A 14,092-nucleotide genomic window follows, 5' to 3' on the forward strand; every position below is an offset into this window, starting at 1 on the left:
TGCAAGCGTATGGAGCAAGGGAAGGAGGAGTGCTTTGGATGGCAAAAAGTTAAAGGTAGACACTGTTTCTGCCCGGTTTCGAACCGAGGACCTTTCGCGTGTGAGGCAAACATGATAACCACTACACTACAGAAACCAGACACTACTTGCTTGTCCTGGAGCCCCGAAAGAGGAAAAGTAGAGCTTTTCATGAATATGATTAAGCCAGACAGGTAAAGACTCATGCATGCGTAAGTGGAGCCTGCGTGAAAAGGAAAGAAGACCAGAGAAAAAGCCATGTTTCTGCCCAGTTTCGAACTGGGGACCTTTCGCGTGTTAGGCGAACGTGATAACCACTACACTACAGAAACCACCTACACTTCTCAGGGTGTACCCACAAGCGGCTCATTTTACCCAAGCAAAGCTTGTTTTAACCACGTGCAGCTCATTTTAACCACACGCAGCTCATTTTAACCACACGCAACAACTAGGATCCACATCTGTCCTGATCAAGCTAACACGCTACTTTGGACTAACTCCAGCTCTTTTGCTTGGAGACAACTGGATCAAGAGGAGTAGGCAGACTAATGTGAGTTTTGTCAAGGTGCAGCTAGCATTGGAGGCCAAAAATCTTCTTTAGAAAGGAGGGGAATAGACCACTTTATGGAACAAAAAGCATCGCTGTTTCTGCCCAGTTTTGAGCTGGGGACCTTTTGCGTGTAAAGCAAACGTGATAACCACTACACTACAGAAACCTCCGGTGGAAACTGATTGCAATTTTGCTACCAAGAAGAAAGCAGTGCTCGCATAGGAACATAGACAACTGGCATATTGGGAACTAATACTCAAAAGAACCTTCCACATGAGAAAGGGAGCAATAAAGTAGCTATGAGAGGTAACAACATCTAAAATGTTGGGCTTAGGTCAATAGAGTATGCTTGAGTAAAAAAAAAGGCATTCGGGAATAGAAAGGTGGGGAGGGGAAAGACAACCATGGCATGCAGCAAAATATCATAAGTCTTAACGACTGGGAAAGCCTGAACTTTGCAGATGATGCGACGGCAACCAAAGTGGCAGTACTTGGAGAAGGGCTGGATAGGAAGAAGACAAGGGAGGTTGGAGTCGAAGGCAAATTCCAGGCAATATAAACTTACAAAGCAGGTGGTAGGACAGTTCTACTTCTAGATAGTGCAGTATCTAGGGAGAAGGAAAAGAGACAAAGCTTGGTGTTTTGCAAGTTGAGTTTTAGATCTCTCTTAGATGGATATGCATGTAGGGATGGCTGAGAGGCAGTCTGAAAGAGGCTATTAGCAGTTGCCTGAGAAAGTGAGTGAAGAAAAAACACTGGCCAGTCACATTGAGGGCCATTTTGCAAGCGTATGGAGCAAGGGAAGAAGGAGTGCTTTGGATGGCAAAAAGTTAAAGGTAGACACTGTTTCTGCCCGGTTTCGAACCGAGGACCTTTCACGTGTGAGGCAAACATAATAACCACTACACTACAGAAACCAGACACTTCTTGCTTGTCCTGGAGCCCCGAAAGAGGAAAAGTAGAGCTTTTCATGAATATGATTAAGCCAGACAGGTAAAGACTCATGCATGCGTAAGTGGAGCCTGCGTGAAAAGGAAAGAAGACCAGAGAAAAAGCCATGTTCCTGCCCAGTTTCGAACTGGGGACCTTTCGCGTGTTAGGCGAACGTGATAACCACTACACTACAGAAACCACCTACACTTCTCAGGGTGTACCCACAAGCGGCTCATTTTACCCAAGCAAAGCTTGTTTTAACCACGTGCAGCTCATTTTAACCACACACAGCTCATTTTAACCACACGCAACAACTAGGATCCACATCTGTCCTGATCAAGCTAACACGCTACTTTGGACTAACTCCAGCTCTTTTGCTTGGAGACAACTGGATCAAGAGGAGTAGGCAGACTAATGTGAGTTTTGTCAAGGTGCAGCTAGCATTGGAGGCCAAAAATCTTCTTTAGAAAGGAGGGGAATAGACCACTTTATGGAACAAAAAGCATCGCTGTTTCTGCCCAGTTTTGAGCTGGGGACCTTTTGCGTGTAAAGCCAACATGATAACCACTACACTACAGAAACCTCCGGTGGAAACTGATTGCAATTTTGCTACCAAGAAGAAAGCAGTGCTCGCATAGAAACATAGACAACTGGCATATTGGGAACTAATACTCAAAAGAACCTTCCACATGAGAAAGGGAGCAATAAAGTAGCTATGAGAGGTAACAACATCTAAAATGTTGGGCTTAGGTCAATAGAGTATGCTTGAGTAAAAAAAAAGGCATTCGGGAATAGAAAGGTGGGGAGGGGAAAGACAACCATGGCATGCAGCAAAATATCATAAGTCTTAACTACTGGGAAAGCCTGAACTTTGCAGATGATGCGACGGCAACCAAAGTGGCAGTACTTGGAGAAGGGTGGATAGGAAGAAGACAAGGGAGGTTGGAGTCAAAGGCAAATTCCAGGCAATATAAACTTACAAAGCAGTTGATAGGACAGTTCTACTTCTAGATAGTGCAGTATCTAGGGAGAAGGAAAAGAGACAAAGCTTGGTGTTTTGCAAGTTGAGTTTTAGATCTCTCTTAGATGGATATGCATGTAGGGATGGCTGAGAGGCAGTCTGAAAGAGGCTATTAGCAGTTGCCTGAGAAAGTGAGTGAAGAAAAGACACTGGCCAGTCACATTGAGGGCCAGCTTGCAAGCGTATGGAGCAAGGGAAGGAGGAGTGCTTTGGATGGCAAAAAGTTAAAGGTAGACACTGTTTCTGCCCGGTTTCAAACCGGGGACCTTTCGCGTGTGAGGCAAACGTGATAACCACTACACTACAGAAACCAGACACTTCTTGCTTGTCCTGGAGCCCCGAAAGAGGAAAAGTAGAGCTTTTCATGAATATGATTAAGCCAGACAGGTAAAGACTCATGCATGCGTAAGTGGAGCCTGCGTGAAAAGGAAAGAAGACCAGAGAAAAAGCCATGTTTCTCCCCAGTTTCGAACTGGGGACCTTTCGCGTGTTAGGCGAACGTGATAACCACTACACTACAGAAACCACCTACACTTCTCAGGGTGTACCCACAAGCGGCTCATTTTACCCAAGCAAAGCTTGTTTTAACCACATGCAGCTCATTTTAACCACACGCAGCTCATTTTAACCACACGCAACAACTAGGATCCACATCTGTCCTGATCAAGCTAACACGCTACTTTGGACTAACTCCAGCTCTTTTGCTTGGAGACAACTGGATCAAGAGGAGTAGGCAGACTAATGTGAGTTTTGTCAAGGTGCAGCTAGCATTGGAGGCCAAAAATCTTCTTTAGAAAGGAGGGGAATAGACCACTTTATGGAACAAAAAGCATCGCTGTTTCTGCCCAGTTTCGAGCTGGGGACCTTTAGCGTGTAAAGCAAACATGATAACCACTACACTACAGAAAAATCCGGTGGAAACTGATTGCAATTTTGCTACCAAGAAGAAAGCAGTGCTCGCATAGGAACATAGACAACTGGCATATTGGGAACTAATACTCAAAAGAACCTTCCACATGAGAAAGGGAGCAATAAAGTAGCTATGAGAGGTAACAACATCTAAAATGTTGGGCTTAGGTCAATAGAGTATGCTTGAGTAAAAAAAAAGGCATTTGGGAATAGAAAGGTGGGGAGGGGAAAGACAACCATGGCATGCAGCAAAATATCATAAGTCTTGACGACTGGGAAAGCCTGAACTTTGCAGATGATGCGACGGCAACCAAAGTGGCAGTACTTGGAGAAGGGCTGGATAGGAAGAGGACAAGGGAGGTTGGAGTCGAAGGCAAATTCCAGGCAATATAAACTTACAAAGCAGGTGGTAGGACAGTTCTACTTCTAGATAGTGCAGTATCTAGGGAGAAGGAAAAGAGACAAAGCTTGGTGTTTTGCAAGTTGAGTTTTAGATCTCTCTTAGATGGATATGCATGTAGGGATGGCTGAGAGGCAGTCTGAAAGAGGCTATTAGCAGTTGCCTGAGAAAGTGAGTGAAGAAAAGACACTGGCCAGTCACATTGAGGGCCAGCTTGCAAGCGTATGGAGCAAGGGAAGGAGGAGTGCTTTGGATGGCAAAAAGTTAAAGGTCGACACTGTTTCTGCCCGGTTTCGAACCGGGGACCTTTCGCGTGTGAGGCGACCGTGATAACCACTACACTACAGAAACCAGACACTTCTTGCTTGTCCTGGAGCCCCGAAAGAGGAAAAGTAGAGCTTTTCATGAATATGATTAAGCCAGACAGGTAAAGACTCATGCATGCGTAAGTGGAGCCTGCGTGAAAAGGAAAGAAGACCAGAGAAAAAGCCATGTTTCTGCCCAGTTTCGAACTGGGGACCTTTCGCGTGTTAGGCAAACGTGATAACCACTACACTACAGGAACCACCTACACTTCTCAGGGTGTACCCACAAGCGGCTCATTTTACCCAAGCAAAGCTTGTTTTAACCACGTGCAGCTCATTTTAACCACACGCAGCTCATTTTAACCACACGCAACAACTAGGATCCACATCTGTCCTGATCAAGCTAACACGCTACTTTGGACTAACTCCAGCTCTTTTGCTTGGAGACAACTGGATCAAGAGGAGTAGGCAGACTAATGTTAGTTTTGTCAAGGTGCAGCTAGCATTGGAGGCCAAAAATCTTCTTTAGAAAGGAGGGGAATAGACCACTTTATGGAACAAAAAGCATCGCTGTTTCTGCCCCTTTTCGAGCTGGGGACCTTTTGCGTGTAAAGCAAACGTGATAACCACTACACTACAGAAACCTCCGGTGGAAACTGATTGCAATTTTGCTACCAAGAAGAAAGCAGTGCTCGCATAGGAACATAGACAACTGGCATATTGGGAACTAATACTCAAAAGAACCTTCCACATGAGAAAGGGAGCAATAAAGTAGCTATGAGAGGTAACAACATCTAAAATGTTGGGCTTAGGTCAATAGAGTATGCTTGAGTAAAAAAAAAGGCATTCGGGAATAGAAAGGTGGGGAGGGGAAAGACAACCATGGCATGCAGCAAAATATCATAAGTCTTAACTACTGGGAAAGCCTGAACTTTGCAGATGATGCGACGGCAACCAAAGTGGCAGTACTTGGAGAAGGGCTGGATAGGAAGAAGACAAGGGAGGTTGGAGTCGAAGGCAAATTCCAGGCAATATAAACTTACAAAGCAGGTGGTAGGACAGTTCTACTTCTAGATAGTGCAGTATCTAGGGAGAAGGAAAAGAGACAAAGCTTGGTGTTTTGCAAGTTGAGTTTTAGATCTCTCTTAGATGGATATGCATGTAGGGATGGCTGAGAGGCAGTCTGAAAGAGGCTATTAGCAGTTGCCTGAGAAAGTGAGTGAAGAAAAGACACTGGCCAGTCACATTGAGGGCCAGCTTGCAAGCGTATGGAGCAAGGGAAGGAGGAGTGCTTTGGATGGCAAAAAGTTAAAGGTAGACACTGTTTCTGCCCAGTTTCAAACCGGGGACCTTTCGCGTGTGAGGCGAACGTGATAACCACTACACTACAGAAACCAGACACTTCTTGCTTGTCCTGGAGCCCCGAAAGAGGAAAAGTAGAGCTTTTCATGAATATGATTAAGCCAGACAGGTAAAGACTCATGCATGCGTAAGTGGAGCCTGCGTGAAAAGGAAAGAAGACCAGAGAAAAAGCCATGTTTCTGCCCAGTTTCGAACTGGGGACCTTTCGCGTGTTAGGCGAATGTGATAACCACTACACTACAGAAACCACCTACACTTTTCAGGGTGTACCCACAAGCGGCTCATTTTACCCAAGCAAAGCTTGTTTTAACCACGTGCAGCTCATTTTAACCACACGCAGCTCATTTTAACCACACGCAACAACTAGGATCCACATCTGTCCTGATCAAGCTAATACGCTACTTTGGACTAACTCCAGCTCTTTTGCTTGGAGACAACTGGATCAAGAGGAGTAGGCAGACTAATGTGAGTTTTGTCAAGGTGCAGCTAGCATTGGAGGCCAAAAATCTTCTTTAGAAAGGAGGGGAATAGACCACTTTATGGAACAAAAAGCATCGCTGTTTCTGCCCAGTTTCGAGCTGGGGACCTTTTGCGTGTAAAGCAAATGTGATAACCACTACACTACAAAAACCTCCGGTGGAAACTGATTGCAATTTTGCTACCAAGAAGAAAGCAGTGCTCGCATAGGAACATAGACAACTGGCATATTGGGAACTAATACTCAAAAGAACCTTCCACATGAGAAAGGGAGCAATAAAGTAGCTATGAGAGGTAACAACATCTAAAATGTTGGGCTTAGGTCAATAGAGTATGCTTGAGTAAAAAAAAAGGCATTCGGGAATAGAAAGGTGGGGAGGGGAAAGACAACCATGGCATGCAGCAAAATATCATAAGTCTTAACTACTGGGAAAGCCTGAACTTTGCAGATGATGCGACGGCAACCAAAGTGGCAGTACTTGGAGAAGGGCTGGATAGGAAGAAGACAAGGGAGGTTGGAGTCAAAGGCAAATTCCAGGCAATATAAACTTACAAAGCAGGTGGTAGGACAGTTCTACTTCTAGATAGTGCAGTATCTAGGGAGAAGGAAAAGAGACAAAGCTTGGTGTTTTGCAAGTTGAGTTTTAGATCTCTCTTAGATGGATATGCATGTAGGGATGGCTGAGAGGCAGTCTGAAAGAGGCTATTAGCAGTTGCCTGAGAAAGTGAGTGAAGAAAAGACACTGGCCAGTCACATTGAGGGCCAGCTTGCAAGCGTATGGAGCAAGGGAAGGAGGAGTGCTTTGGATGGCAAAAAGTTAAAGGTAGACACTGTTTCTGCCCGGTTTCGAACCGGGGACCTTTAGAGTGTGAGTCGAACGTGATAACCACTACACTACAGTAACCAGACACTTCTTGCTTGTCCTGGAGCCCCGAAAGAGGAAAAGTAGAGCTTTTCATGAATATGATTAAGCAAGACAGGTAAAGACTCATGCATGCGTAAGTGGAGCCTGCGTGAAAAGGAAAGAAGACCAGAGAAAAAGCCATGTTTCTGCCCAGTTTCGAACTGGGGACCTTTCGCGTGTTAGGCGAACATGATAACCACTACACTACAGAAACCACCTACACTTCTCAGGGTGTACCCACAAGCGGCTCATTTTACCCAAGCAAAGCTTGTTTTAACCACGTGCAGCTCATTTTAACCACACGCAACAACTAGGATCCACATCTGTCCTGATCAAGCTAACACGCTACTTTGGACTAACTCCAGCTCTTTTGCTTGGAGACAACTGGATCAAGAGGAGTAGGCAGACTAATGTTAGTTTTGTCAAGGTGCAGCTAGCATTGGAGGCCAAAAATCTTCTTTAGAAAGGAGGGGAATAGACCACTTTATGGAACAAAAAGCATCGCTGTTTCTGCCCCTTTTCGAGCTGGGGACCTTTTGCGTGTAAAGCAAACGTGATAACCACTACACTACAGAAACCTCCGGTGGAAACTGATTGCAATTTTGCTACCAAGAAGAAAGCAGTGCTCGCATAGGAACATAGACAACTGGCATATTGGGAACTAATACTCAAAAGAACCTTCCACATGAGAAAGGGAGCAATAAAGTAGCTATGAGAGGTAACAACATCTAAAATGTTGGGCTTAGGTCAATAGAGTATGCTTGAGTAAAAAAAAAGGCATTCGGGAATAGAAAGGTGGGGAGGGGAAAGACAACCATGGCATGCAGCAAAATATCATAAGTCTTAACTACTGGGAAAGCCTGAACTTTGCAGATGATGCGACGGCAACCAAAGTGGCAGTACTTGGAGAAGGGCTGGATAGGAAGAAGACAAGGGAGGTTGGAGTCAAAGGCAAATTCCAGGCAATATAAACTTACAAAGCAGGTGGTAGGACAGTTCTACTTCTAGATAGTGCAGTATCTAGGGAGAAGGAAAAGAGACAAAGCTTGGTGTTTTGCAAGTTGAGTTTTAGATCTCTCTTAGATGGATATGCATGTAGGGATGGCTGAGAGGCAGTCTGAAAGAGGCTATTAGCAGTTGCCTGAGAAAGTGAGTGAAGAAAAGACACTGGCCAGTCACATTGAGGGCCAGCTTGCAAGCGTATGGAGCAAGGGAAGGAGGAGTGCTTTGGATGGCAAAAAGTTAAAGGTAGACACTGTTTCTGCCCGGTTTCGAACCGGGGACCTTTAGAGTGTGAGTCGAACGTGATAACCACTACACTACAGTAACCAGACACTTCTTGCTTGTCCTGGAGCCCCGAAAGAGGAAAAGTAGAGCTTTTCATGAATATGATTAAGCCAGACAGGTAAAGACTCATGCATGCGTAAGTGGAGCCTGCGTGAAAAGGAAAGAAGACCAGAGAAAAAGCCATGTTTCTGCCCAGTTTCGAACTGGGGACCTTTCGCGTGTTAGGCGAATGTGATAACCACTACACTACAGAAACCACCTACACTTTTCAGGGTGTACCCACAAGCGGCTCATTTTACCCAAGCAAAACTTGTTTTAACCACGTGCAGCTCATTTTAACCACACGCAGCTCATTTTAACCACACGCAACAACTAGGATCCACATCTGTCCTGATCAAGCTAATACGCTACTTTGGACTAACTCCAGCTCTTTTGCTTGGAGACAACTGGATCAAGAGGAGTAGGCAGACTAATGTGAGTTTTGTCAAGGTGCAGCTAGCATTGGAGGCCAAAAATCTTCTTTAGAAAGGAGGGGAATAGACCACTTTATGGAACAAAAAGCATCGCTGTTTCTGCCCAGTTTCGAGCTGGGGACCTTTTGCGTGTAAAGCAAATGTGATAACCACTACACTACAAAAACCTCCGGTGGAAACTGATTGCAATTTTGCTACCAAGAAGAAAGCAGTGCTCGCATAGGAACATAGACAACTGGCATATTGGGAACTAATACTCAAAAGAACCTTCCACATGAGAAAGGGAGCAATAAAGTAGCTATGAGAGGTAACAACATCTAAAATGTTGGGCTTAGGTCAATAGAGTATGCTTGAGTAAAAAAAAAGGCATTCGGGAATAGAAAGGTGGGGAGGGGAAAGACAACCATGGCATGCAGCAAAATATCATAAGTCTTAACTACTGGGAAAGCCTGAACTTTGCAGATGATGCGACGGCAACCAAAGTGGCAGTACTTGGAGAAGGGCTGGATAGGAAGAAGACAAGGGAGGTTGGAGTCAAAGGCAAATTCCAGGCAATATAAACTTACAAAGCAGGTGGTAGGACAGTTCTACTTCTAGATAGTGCAGTATCTAGGGAGAAGGAAAAGAGACAAAGCTTGGTGTTTTGCAAGTTGAGTTTTAGATCTCTCTTAGATGGATATGCATGTAGGGATGGCTGAGAGGCAGTCTGAAAGAGGCTATTAGCAGTTGCCTGAGAAAGTGAGTGAAGAAAAGACACTGGCCAGTCACATTGAGGGCCAGCTTGCAAGCGTATGGAGCAAGGGAAGGAGGAGTGCTTTGGATGGCAAAAAGTTAAAGGTAGACACTGTTTCTGCCCGGTTTCGAACCGGGGACCTTTAGAGTGTGAGTCGAACGTGATAACCACTACACTACAGTAACCAGACACTTCTTGCTTGTCCTGGAGCCCCGAAAGAGGAAAAGTAGAGCTTTTCATGAATATGATTAAGCAAGACAGGTAAAGACTCATGCATGCGTAAGTGGAGCCTGCGTGAAAAGGAAAGAAGACCAGAGAAAAAGCCATGTTTCTGCCCAGTTTCGAACTGGGGACCTTTCGCGTGTTAGGCGAACATGATAACCACTACACTACAGAAACCACCTACACTTCTCAGGGTGTACCCACAAGCGGCTCATTTTACCCAAGCAAAGCTTGTTTTAACCACGTGCAGCTCATTTTAACCACACGCAACAACTAGGATCCACATCTGTCCTGATCAAGCTAACACGCTACTTTGGACTAACTCCAGCTCTTTTGCTTGGAGACAACTGGATCAAGAGGAGTAGGCAGACTAATGTTAGTTTTGTCAAGGTGCAGCTAGCATTGGAGGCCAAAAATCTTCTTTAGAAAGGAGGGGAATAGACCACTTTATGGAACAAAAAGCATCGCTGTTTCTGCCCCTTTTCGAGCTGGGGACCTTTTGCGTGTAAAGCAAACGTGATAACCACTACACTACAGAAACCTCCGGTGGAAACTGATTGCAATTTTGCTACCAAGAAGAAAGCAGTGCTCGCATAGGAACATAGACAACTGGCATATTGGGAACTAATACTCAAAAGAACCTTCCACATGAGAAAGGGAGCAATAAAGTAGCTATGAGAGGTAACAACATCTAAAATGTTGGGCTTAGGTCAATAGAGTATGCTTGAGTAAAAAAAATGGCATTCGGGAATAGAAAGGTGGGGAGGGGAAAGACAACCATGGCATGCAGCAAAATATCATAAGTCTTAACTACTGGGAAAGCCTGAACTTTGCAGATGATGCGACGGCAACCAAAGTGGCAGTACTTGGAGAAGGGCTGGATAGGAAGAAGACAAGGGAGGTTGGAGTCGAAGGCAAATTCCAGGCAATATAAACTTACAAAGCAGGTGGTAGGACAGTTCTACTTCTAGATAGTGCAGTATCTAGGGAGAAGGAAAAGAGACAAAGCTTGGTGTTTTGCAAGTTGAGTTTTAGATCTCTCTTAGATGGATATGCATGTAGGGATGGCTGAGAGGCAGTCTGAAAGAGGCTATTAGCAGTTGCCTGAGAAAGTGAGTGAAGAAAAGACACTGGCCAGTCACATTGAGGGCCAGCTTGCAAGCGTATGGAGCAAGGGAAGGAGGAGTGCTTTGGATGGCAAAAAGTTAAAGGTAGACACTGTTTCTGCCCAGTTTCAAACCGGGGACCTTTCGCGTGTGAGGCGAACGTGATAACCACTACACTACAGAAACCAGACACTTCTTGCTTGTCCTGGAGCCCCGAAAGAGGAAAAGTAGAGCTTTTCATGAATATGATTAAGCCAGACAGGTAAAGACTCATGCATGCGTAAGTGGAGCCTGCGTGAAAAGGAAAGAAGACCAGAGAAAAAGCCATGTTTCTGCCCAGTTTCGAACTGGGGACCTTTCGCGTGTTAGGCGAATGTGATAACCACTACACTACAGAAACCACCTACACTTTTCAGGGTGTACCCACAAGCGGCTCATTTTACCCAAGCAAAGCTTGTTTTAACCACGTGCAGCTCATTTTAACCACACGCAGCTCATTTTAACCACACGCAACAACTAGGATCCACATCTGTCCTGATCAAGCTAATACGCTACTTTGGACTAACTCCAGCTCTTTTGCTTGGAGACAACTGGATCAAGAGGAGTAGGCAGACTAATGTGAGTTTTGTCAAGGTGCAGCTAGCATTGGAGGCCAAAAATCTTCTTTAGAAAGGAGGGGAATAGACCACTTTATGGAACAAAAAGCATCGCTGTTTCTGCCCAGTTTCGAGCTGGGGATCTTTTGCGTGTAAAGCAAATGTGATAACCACTACACTACAAAAACCTCCGGTGGAAACTGATTGCAATTTTGCTACCAAGAAGAAAGCAGTGCTCGCATAGGAACATAGACAACTGGCATATTGGGAACTAATACTCAAAAGAACCTTCCACATGAGAAAGGGAGCAATAAAGTAGCTATGAGAGGTAACAACATCTAAAATGTTGGGCTTAGGTCAATAGAGTATGCTTGAGTAAAAAAAAAAGGCATTCGGGAATAGAAAGGTGGGGAGGGGAAAGACAACCATGGCATGCAGCAAAATATCATAAGTCTTAACTACTGGGAAAGCCTGAACTTTGCAGATGATGCGACGGCAACCAAAGTGGCAGTACTTGGAGAAGGGCTGGATAGGAAGAAGACAAGGGAGGTTGGAGTCAAAGGCAAATTCCAGGCAATATAAACTTACAAAGCAGGTGGTAGGACAGTTCTACTTCTAGATAGTGCAGTATCTAGGGAGAAGGATAAGAGACAAAGCTTGGTGTTTTGCAAGTTGAGTTTTAGATCTCTCTTAGATGGATATGCATGTAGGGATGGCTGAGAGGCAGTCTGAAAGAGGCTATTAGCAGTTGCCTGAGAAAGTGAGTGAAGAAAAGACACTGGCCAGTCACATTGAGGGCCAGCTTGCAAGCGTATGGAGCAAGGGAAGGAGGAGTGCTTTGGATGGCAAAAAGTTAAAGGTAGACACTGTTTCTGCCCGGTTTCGAACCGGGGACCTTTAGAGTGTGAGTCGAACGTGATAACCACTACACTACAGTAACCAGACACTTCTTGCTTGTCCTGGAGCCCCGAAAGAGGAAAAGTAGAGCTTTTCATGAATATGATTAAGCAAGACAGGTAAAGACTCATGCATGCGTAAGTGGAGCCTGCGTGAAAAGGAAAGAAGACCAGAGAAAAAGCCATGTTTCTGCCCAGTTTCGAACTGGGGACCTTTCGCGTGTTAGGCGAACATGATAACCACTACACTACAGAAACCACCTACACTTCTCAGGGTGTACCCACAAGCGGCTCATTTTACCCAAGCAAAGCTTGTTTTAACCACGTGCAGCTCATTTTAACCACACGCAGCTCATGTTAACCACACGCAACAACTAGGATCCACATCTGTCCTGATCAAGCTAACACGCTACTTTGGACTAACTCCAGCTCTTTTGCTTGGAGACAACTGGATCAAGAGGAGTAGGCAGACTAATGTGAGTTTTGTCAAGGTGCAGCTAGCATTGGAGGCCAAAAATCTTCTTTAGAAAGGAGGGGAATAGACCACTTTATGGAACAAAAAGCATCGCTGTTTCTGCCCAGTTTCGAGCCTGGGACCTTTTGCGTGTAAAGCAAACGTGATAACCACTACACTACAGAAACCTCCGGTGGAAACTGATTGCAATTTTGCTACCAAGAAGAAAGCAGTGCTCGCATAGGAACATAGACAACTGGCATATTGGGAACTAATACTCAAAAGAACCTTCCACATGAGAAAGGGAGCAATAAAGTAGCTATGAGAGGTAACAACATCTAAAATGTTGGGCTTAGGTCAATAGAGTATGCTTGAGTAAAAAAAAAGGCATTCGGGAATAGAAAGGTGGGGAGGGGAAAGACAACCATGGCATGCAGCAAAATATCATAAGTCTTAACTACTGGGAAAGCCTGAACTTTGCAGATGATGCGACGGCAACCAAAGTGGCAGTACTTGGAGAAGGGCTGGATAGGAAGAAGACAAGGGAGGTTGGAGTCAAAGGCAAATTCCAGGCAATATAAACTTACAAAGCAGGTGGTAGGACAGTTCTACTTCTAGGTAGTGCAGTATCTAGGGAGAAGGAAAAGAGACAAAGCTTGGTGTTTTGCAAGTTGAGTTTTAGATCTCTCTTAGATGGATATGCATGTAGGGATGGCTGAGAGGCAGTCTGAAAGAGGCTATTAGCAGTTGCCTGAGAAAGTGAGTGAAGAAAAGACACTGGCCAGTCACATTGAGGGCCAGCTTGCAAGCATATGGAGCAAGGGAAGGAGGAGTGCTTTGGATGGCAAAAAGTTAAAGGTCGACACTGTTTCTGCCCGGTTTCGAACCGGGGACCTTTCGCGTGTGAGGCGACCGTGATAACCACTACACTACAGAAACCAGACACTTCTTGCTTGTCCTGGAGCCCCGAAAGAGGAAAAGTAGAGCTTTTCATGAATATGATTAAGCCAGACAGGTAAAGACTCATGCATGCGTAAGTGAAGCCTGCGTGAAAAGGAAAGAAGACCAGAGAAAAAGCCATGTTTCTGCCCAGTTTCGAACTGGGGACCTTTCGCGTGTTAGGCGAACGTGATAACCACTACACTACAGAAACCACCTACACTTCTCAGGGTGTACCCACAAGCGGCTCATTTTACCCAAGCAAAGCTTGTTTTAACCACGTGCAGCTCATTTTAACCACACGCAGCTCATTTTAACCACACGCAACAACTAGGATCCACATCTGTCCTGATCAAGCTAACACGCTACTTTGGACTAACTCCAGCTCTTTTGCTTGGAGACAACTGGATCAAGAGGAGTAGGCAGACTAATGTGAGTTTTGTCAAGGTGCAGCTAGCATTGGAGGCCAAAAATCTTCTTTAGAAAGGAGGGGAATAGACCACTTT

General features: G+C 45.1%; 27 non-coding genes across 27 annotated transcripts; all 27 read right to left on the reverse strand.

The window, feature by feature from the left end:
- Positions 1–63: 63 nt before the first annotated feature.
- On the reverse strand, positions 64–136 carry TRNAV-CAC (transfer RNA valine (anticodon CAC)). The gene has a single exon. It is a non-coding gene; the product is annotated as a tRNA-Val (tRNA).
- A 141-nt stretch (positions 137–277) lies between these two features.
- Positions 278–350, reverse strand: TRNAV-AAC (transfer RNA valine (anticodon AAC)). Its single transcript has one exon. It is a non-coding gene; the product is annotated as a tRNA-Val (tRNA).
- Positions 351–661: 311 nt separating this feature from the next.
- On the reverse strand, positions 662–734 carry TRNAV-UAC (transfer RNA valine (anticodon UAC)). Its single transcript has one exon. It is a non-coding gene; the product is annotated as a tRNA-Val (tRNA).
- Positions 735–1,412: 678 nt separating this feature from the next.
- TRNAV-CAC (transfer RNA valine (anticodon CAC)) lies at positions 1,413–1,485 on the reverse strand. Its single transcript has one exon. It is a non-coding gene; the product is annotated as a tRNA-Val (tRNA).
- A 141-nt stretch (positions 1,486–1,626) lies between these two features.
- Positions 1,627–1,699, reverse strand: TRNAV-AAC (transfer RNA valine (anticodon AAC)). The gene has a single exon. It is a non-coding gene; the product is annotated as a tRNA-Val (tRNA).
- A 1,061-nt stretch (positions 1,700–2,760) lies between these two features.
- TRNAV-CAC (transfer RNA valine (anticodon CAC)) lies at positions 2,761–2,833 on the reverse strand. The gene has a single exon. It is a non-coding gene; the product is annotated as a tRNA-Val (tRNA).
- A 141-nt stretch (positions 2,834–2,974) lies between these two features.
- On the reverse strand, positions 2,975–3,047 carry TRNAV-AAC (transfer RNA valine (anticodon AAC)). Its single transcript has one exon. It is a non-coding gene; the product is annotated as a tRNA-Val (tRNA).
- Positions 3,048–4,109: 1,062 nt separating this feature from the next.
- Positions 4,110–4,182, reverse strand: TRNAV-CAC (transfer RNA valine (anticodon CAC)). Its single transcript has one exon. It is a non-coding gene; the product is annotated as a tRNA-Val (tRNA).
- Positions 4,183–4,323: 141 nt separating this feature from the next.
- TRNAV-AAC (transfer RNA valine (anticodon AAC)) lies at positions 4,324–4,396 on the reverse strand. Its single transcript has one exon. It is a non-coding gene; the product is annotated as a tRNA-Val (tRNA).
- Positions 4,397–5,458: 1,062 nt separating this feature from the next.
- TRNAV-CAC (transfer RNA valine (anticodon CAC)) lies at positions 5,459–5,531 on the reverse strand. The gene has a single exon. It is a non-coding gene; the product is annotated as a tRNA-Val (tRNA).
- A 141-nt stretch (positions 5,532–5,672) lies between these two features.
- On the reverse strand, positions 5,673–5,745 carry TRNAV-AAC (transfer RNA valine (anticodon AAC)). The gene has a single exon. It is a non-coding gene; the product is annotated as a tRNA-Val (tRNA).
- Positions 5,746–6,056: 311 nt separating this feature from the next.
- Positions 6,057–6,129, reverse strand: TRNAV-UAC (transfer RNA valine (anticodon UAC)). Its single transcript has one exon. It is a non-coding gene; the product is annotated as a tRNA-Val (tRNA).
- A 678-nt stretch (positions 6,130–6,807) lies between these two features.
- TRNAV-CAC (transfer RNA valine (anticodon CAC)) lies at positions 6,808–6,880 on the reverse strand. Its single transcript has one exon. It is a non-coding gene; the product is annotated as a tRNA-Val (tRNA).
- A 141-nt stretch (positions 6,881–7,021) lies between these two features.
- On the reverse strand, positions 7,022–7,094 carry TRNAV-AAC (transfer RNA valine (anticodon AAC)). Its single transcript has one exon. It is a non-coding gene; the product is annotated as a tRNA-Val (tRNA).
- Positions 7,095–8,136: 1,042 nt separating this feature from the next.
- TRNAV-CAC (transfer RNA valine (anticodon CAC)) lies at positions 8,137–8,209 on the reverse strand. Its single transcript has one exon. It is a non-coding gene; the product is annotated as a tRNA-Val (tRNA).
- A 141-nt stretch (positions 8,210–8,350) lies between these two features.
- Positions 8,351–8,423, reverse strand: TRNAV-AAC (transfer RNA valine (anticodon AAC)). The gene has a single exon. It is a non-coding gene; the product is annotated as a tRNA-Val (tRNA).
- A 311-nt stretch (positions 8,424–8,734) lies between these two features.
- On the reverse strand, positions 8,735–8,807 carry TRNAV-UAC (transfer RNA valine (anticodon UAC)). Its single transcript has one exon. It is a non-coding gene; the product is annotated as a tRNA-Val (tRNA).
- Positions 8,808–9,485: 678 nt separating this feature from the next.
- TRNAV-CAC (transfer RNA valine (anticodon CAC)) lies at positions 9,486–9,558 on the reverse strand. Its single transcript has one exon. It is a non-coding gene; the product is annotated as a tRNA-Val (tRNA).
- A 141-nt stretch (positions 9,559–9,699) lies between these two features.
- Positions 9,700–9,772, reverse strand: TRNAV-AAC (transfer RNA valine (anticodon AAC)). Its single transcript has one exon. It is a non-coding gene; the product is annotated as a tRNA-Val (tRNA).
- A 1,042-nt stretch (positions 9,773–10,814) lies between these two features.
- On the reverse strand, positions 10,815–10,887 carry TRNAV-CAC (transfer RNA valine (anticodon CAC)). Its single transcript has one exon. It is a non-coding gene; the product is annotated as a tRNA-Val (tRNA).
- Positions 10,888–11,028: 141 nt separating this feature from the next.
- TRNAV-AAC (transfer RNA valine (anticodon AAC)) lies at positions 11,029–11,101 on the reverse strand. Its single transcript has one exon. It is a non-coding gene; the product is annotated as a tRNA-Val (tRNA).
- A 311-nt stretch (positions 11,102–11,412) lies between these two features.
- On the reverse strand, positions 11,413–11,485 carry TRNAV-UAC (transfer RNA valine (anticodon UAC)). The gene has a single exon. It is a non-coding gene; the product is annotated as a tRNA-Val (tRNA).
- Positions 11,486–12,164: 679 nt separating this feature from the next.
- Positions 12,165–12,237, reverse strand: TRNAV-CAC (transfer RNA valine (anticodon CAC)). Its single transcript has one exon. It is a non-coding gene; the product is annotated as a tRNA-Val (tRNA).
- A 141-nt stretch (positions 12,238–12,378) lies between these two features.
- On the reverse strand, positions 12,379–12,451 carry TRNAV-AAC (transfer RNA valine (anticodon AAC)). The gene has a single exon. It is a non-coding gene; the product is annotated as a tRNA-Val (tRNA).
- Positions 12,452–12,762: 311 nt separating this feature from the next.
- Positions 12,763–12,835, reverse strand: TRNAV-UAC (transfer RNA valine (anticodon UAC)). Its single transcript has one exon. It is a non-coding gene; the product is annotated as a tRNA-Val (tRNA).
- A 678-nt stretch (positions 12,836–13,513) lies between these two features.
- TRNAV-CAC (transfer RNA valine (anticodon CAC)) lies at positions 13,514–13,586 on the reverse strand. Its single transcript has one exon. It is a non-coding gene; the product is annotated as a tRNA-Val (tRNA).
- A 141-nt stretch (positions 13,587–13,727) lies between these two features.
- On the reverse strand, positions 13,728–13,800 carry TRNAV-AAC (transfer RNA valine (anticodon AAC)). Its single transcript has one exon. It is a non-coding gene; the product is annotated as a tRNA-Val (tRNA).
- Positions 13,801–14,092: the final 292 nt, after the last annotated feature.

The sequence above is a fragment of the Hyperolius riggenbachi genome, chromosome 4 (genome assembly GCF_040937935.1).
Source record: "Hyperolius riggenbachi isolate aHypRig1 chromosome 4, aHypRig1.pri, whole genome shotgun sequence".
In the NCBI taxonomy this organism is placed as follows: Eukaryota; Metazoa; Chordata; class Amphibia; order Anura; family Hyperoliidae; genus Hyperolius; species Hyperolius riggenbachi.